The 5,360-nt window shown below is 37.6% G+C and overlaps 1 non-coding gene across 1 annotated transcript; it reads left to right on the top strand.

The window, feature by feature from the left end:
* The first annotated feature begins 3,041 nt into the window (after nt 1-3,041).
* Nucleotides 3,042-3,144, top strand: LOC129623958 (U6 spliceosomal RNA). The gene has a single exon (XR_008700701.1). It is a non-coding gene; the product is annotated as a U6 spliceosomal RNA (small nuclear RNA).
* Nucleotides 3,145-5,360: the final 2,216 nt, after the last annotated feature.

Here is a 5,360-nt window from a genome sequence, read left to right as displayed (position 1 = left end):
CTGGGAAATCCTATGGACAGCCCATGGGGTCACAATAGAGTCAGACATGACTTAGTAACTAAACAACAACAAAAGACATGTTGAAGTTCTACACTTTACCAGTGCCAGTGAATGTGATTTTATCTGATAAAGGGTTTTTGCAGATGTGTGCTGTGGTATGCTTAGTTGTTCAGGCGTGCCCGACTCTTTGTGATCCCACAGACTGTAGCCCACCAGGCTCTTCTGTCCATGGGGATTCTTCAGGCAAGAATACTGGAGTGGGTTGCCATGGCTTTCTCCAGGAGATCTTCCCAACCCAAGGATCAAACACAGGTCTCCCGCATTGCAGGTGGATTCTTTATGTCTGAACCATTTTGCAGGTGTAAGCAACTTAAAATGAGTTCATGAGGGTGGGCTCTAATTCAACAGATGGTGTCCTTTTAAGAGGGACATTTCATGTAAGACAGAGACACACAGGGAGATGCTATGTGAAAACAGGTGAAAATTACAGTTCACTCTCTCATCATTACTTTTGATTCTTACTGGACCAAGAATAAAACTATTCACTGTCACCCAAAGAAAGAGCAGTGTTCACTTGGAAAATAGCACTAGATAACTTAATATATTTGTCACTACTTGTTCTCAAATTCTGTACCTCTATTCTCTTAGTTGATTGTGTGTATAAAGTGGGTTTCAGTGAACTTCTGGGTCTGACTCCCCAGGAGAGGAATAGAATGGTATTGAAGTAAAGAAAATGGTTTTGAAAGTGACAATGATACTCATCAAATACTCTAACTATGTGCCTGCATTTCTCAGCTGCCCTGGGAATCCACATGACTACTTTTTCTGGCCAGTGAGCTGTGAGCAGAAGTGTCATGTGTCACCCGCAGGTGTTTATAAACTGGCAAGGCACTCCCAAGATGCCTCTTCTGCCATGGTAACTGAGGAGGCTTCTTTTTCAAGCTTAACATGTTCAGCCTACATCTCTGAATGAGTAACTCTACTTGTACCAGACAAGCAGAATAAAAAAGTGGAAAAAAAATTGTGAAATGGTTTTAACTTTAGCAAGACCAAGTCCATCCTGACAAATAAGAATACAATGAGTAACTATTCAAAAAGGAAAGCATGTACAATTACATCTTTACCTATGAAGGTGAAGACTCCTAGGCATACAGATAACTAATAGAGTAAAACAGTAAGTTTCAAAAAGCAAAGCCAAGAAAGTGTGAGCATTACTAAGAGGGGAAAGGGCAGGTAGGATGAATTGGGAGATTGGCATTGACATGTATACACTACTGATACTGTGTATAAAACAGGTAACTAATAAGAACCTACTGTATAGACAGGGAACTCCACTCGGTGCTCTATGGTGCCCTAAATGTGAAGGAAATCCAAGAGAGGGAATTTATGTATGTGTGTGGCTGATTCACTTTGCTGTACAGTAGAAATTAACACAACATTGTGAAACAACTATACCCCAATAAAAATACCAAAAAATATTTTTTAAAAAGAGAAACAAAACAAAACAAAATTTAACCCAATAGGAAATCAGGGAAGGCTTCACGGAGTAGCAAACATCTAAATTAAATTTCAAAACTTAAAATTATGTGTTGTTTCACACTTGAGATCTCAGAGGCCCAGAATTGCTCCAATCATTCCACTCATGCAAACAGCAACATAAAGACTAATCCTTATAGTCTCTGAAATAGTACTTGAAAAAAATTATGGTAAGAATTTATTCGTTTAACTTGTTTTGATTGCACAGATATCAGAACTGACCCTCTGCAATTCTTAAGTTTGGTACGAAATGAAAGGAAACAGCTATTTGAAGAAGCTCCTTAAAGTGAGGGCAAAGCACAGTCCTCCTCTTGACCATAGGTGATTTCTCTCAGGATCTCTTAGAGTCAGATTTTCTAACAGAACATATCAACTCCATCACTAAAGTATCAAAAAAAATGCATAAATATATTTACATAGGATATGGGCTTCCCTGGTGGCTCATATGGTAAAGAATCTGCCTGCAATGCAGGAGACCTACGTTCGATCCCTGGCTTGGGAAGATTCCCTGAAGAAGGAAATGGAAAATCCACTCTGGTATTCCATGGACAGAGGAGCCTGGTGGGCAAAGAGTTGGATACGACTGAGCAACTTTCACTTCACTTTCATTTCACAAGGATATAAATATATAAGAGCCATTCGTCAGGAAACTGAGATCATCTCTTCTAAAAACAGCATTTCTGCTTTTATTGGTCATTTATTATTTCCCTTGAGAAATTTTCTAAAAGGCTCATATAAAGACTCTATATTCAGTTTCAATAAAATAAAATAAAGTCCAGCTTTTGGAACTGGATCCAGTCCATGAAATAGCTCCAATACTTTTTCCTCTCCTATATAATTGTCATTTTGTCATAATTGTCTTAGAGGATGTGTTTTATTTGTTCAACAAAAAAGACTATTCTGTGAATGAGAGAAATTGGCAGCAGCTTTTGGTATTAACTACCTGTGTCAGTACAAAATTTCCCTGCTAACATTTCTGAAAATGTTTCACATGTATTTTTGACAGCATCTTAAAATGTTTAAGAAGTATTATATATATATATATATATATATATTAGTTGTACCACAAGATTCTACATATTTTAAAATATATATATATTTGTAATATTAATATATAAAATACCTTAGAAATATATTTAGAAACCTAACAACCTTACAGAGTAAGTCGATCCAGGTCTCACATTCCCAGGATGGACTTGAGAAATTGCTGGGCTCTCTGAAGACTTGGTGGATCCAGTGGCATGTGTGACTGCCTATAGGTGGGACCACAGGGAAAGTCCATTTAGGTTATACTACACAAAAGACACTTCCCTGAGGGAAAAGAAGAATCAGAAATACAGTTCATTCTCTGTTTACCAAGCTTTATGTTTTGCTTAGGCTGGACTAGGTGGGAGGAAGGGACACTTTATTCTACACAGAGAACTAGAGGCTCACAAAGCCACCAGCCCCAAATATGAGTCCTTCCAAGGATATAACCATTGAATTGAAAGGGAAGTATTCAATTCTTGCTTTGGCAGCACATATACTAAAATTGGAATGATACAGAGAAGATTAGCATGGCCCCTGTGCAAGGATGATACGCAAATTTGTGAAGCATTCCATATTTTTGACATTTCTCCAAAGAAGACATACAGATGGTTAACAAACACATGAAAAGATGCTCAACATCACTCATTACCAGAGAAATGCAAATCAAAACCACAATGAGGTACCATCTCATGCCGGTCAGAATGGCTGCTATCAGAAAGTCTACAAACAATAAATGCTGAAGAGGGTGCGGATAAAAAGGAACCCTCTTATACTGCTAGTGAGAATGCAAACTAGTAAAGCCACTATGGAGAACAGTGTGGAGATTCCTTTAAAAACTGGAAATAGAACTGCCATATGACCCAGCAATCCCAGGGCTGGGCATACACACTGAGGAAACCAGAATTGAAAGAGACATGTGTACCCCAATGTTCATTGCAGCACTGTTTACAATAGCTAGGACATGGAAGCAACCTAGATGTCCATTGGCAGACGAATGGGTAAGAAAGCTGTGGTACATATACACAATGGAATTATTACTCAGCTATTAAAAAGAATGCATTTGAATAAGTTCTAATGAGGTGGGTGCAACTGGAGCCTATCATACAAAGTGAAGTAAGCCAGAGAGAAAAACACCAATACAGTATATTAACACATATATATGGAATTTAGAAAGATAGTTATGATGACCCTATATGCAAGACCGCAAAAGAGATACACATGTAAAGAGCAGACTTTTGGACTCTGTGGGAGAATGGGATGATTTGAGAGAACAGCATTGAAACATGTATATTACCATATGTAAAACAGATCGCCAGTCCAGGTTCGATGCATGAGACAGGGTGCTCAGGGTCGGAGCACTGGGATGACCCTGAGGGATGGCATGGGGAGGGAGGTGGGAGGGAGGGTCAGGATGGGGGACACATGTACACCCATGGCTTATTGATGTAAATGTATGGCAAAAACTACTATAATATTGTAATTAGCCTCCATTAAAATAAATTAATTAATTTTAAAAATTCATGAAATTGATGCATAGGAGAAGTGTAATTAAATTCAGTGAGTTTTAAGCCTTTGCTTTGTTTGGAAGATGATAGATATACTAATTTATACTGAATTATAATAAATAAAAATAACATGTTTAATTTCTAGATATGGACATTCACTAATATAACAGTAATAATCTATAAAAAGTGGTATGCATAATATATACCTCTTCACATACACAAAAAATTATTAACTATAAAGACAACTAAAATTATTTTAAACAGAAAAAGTAAAAATACTGTAAAAGAAATAAAACCCAATTGTTGCATACTTTGTAGCTTAGCCATACACAATATTTGTAAAAATTGCAGAATTACTTAATATTAGTCTAATTACCAGCAACATACTAGGAAGTCATTGAATCATATCTAAGTATAAACATCAAGGAGATACAGTATGAAAAATAAAGGAACAAACTATGTTTAAAATATGGAGATAAAGACAGTAAGAAATTCCTAAAAGTGTTGAAGATCATTGCTTCTGAGAATTAGGGGGAAGGCAGGACAAGTAGATGATAAGTTTTCACTGAAAGACTTACAGAAATATTTTTACATTGGTGAACTGAAACAAATCAAATTAAATTTTTAAAGAAATAAAAACCTTTATCCAAGAAAGATTTTTTAAAAGGCATGGATAATTAGCTCAGGCAATTAAGGGCTTCCCAGGTGACTTGGTGGTAAAGAATCTGCCTGCCAATGCAGAAGACCTGGGTTCAATCCCTGGAGGAGGAAACGGCAACCCTCTCCAGTATTCTTGCCTGGAAAATTCTATGGACAGACGGGCCTGGCAGGCTACACTCCATTGGGTTGCAGAGAGTTGGATACAACTGAGAAACCAACACTTTCACTTTTCAGACAATTAAAAACCTCAAAGGTGAACAAAATTTCTTATTAGATCTTCGTGTAAGCAATGGCAGAGCTCCTTCACTGGGGACTGTTGCAATGCTTTCAATAAAACAAGAACACCTTATTGATTTGAACTTAACTTCCCTCCTTTTAGATCAACAGACTTTTCTTCAAACCAGAAATGCTAGAGAAATAGTCATTTGCATCCTGTGAAAAGAAAAAGTGAAAGTCATTCAGTCATGTCCAACTCTTTGTGACCACTAGGCTCCTCTGTCCATGGAATTCTCCAGGTAAGAATATGCCATTCCCTTCTCCAGGGGATCTTCCCAACCCAGGGATCAAACCTGGGTCTCCTGCATTGCAGGCAGACTCTTTACCTTCTGAGCCACCAAGGAAACCCCCTGT

Source organism: Bubalus kerabau, chromosome 11 (genome assembly GCF_029407905.1).
Source record: "Bubalus kerabau isolate K-KA32 ecotype Philippines breed swamp buffalo chromosome 11, PCC_UOA_SB_1v2, whole genome shotgun sequence".
NCBI lineage: Eukaryota > Metazoa > Chordata > Mammalia > Artiodactyla > Bovidae > Bubalus > Bubalus kerabau.
Note: the sequence above shows the minus strand (reverse complement) of the source record. Positions and strands in the feature narration are given on the sequence as shown.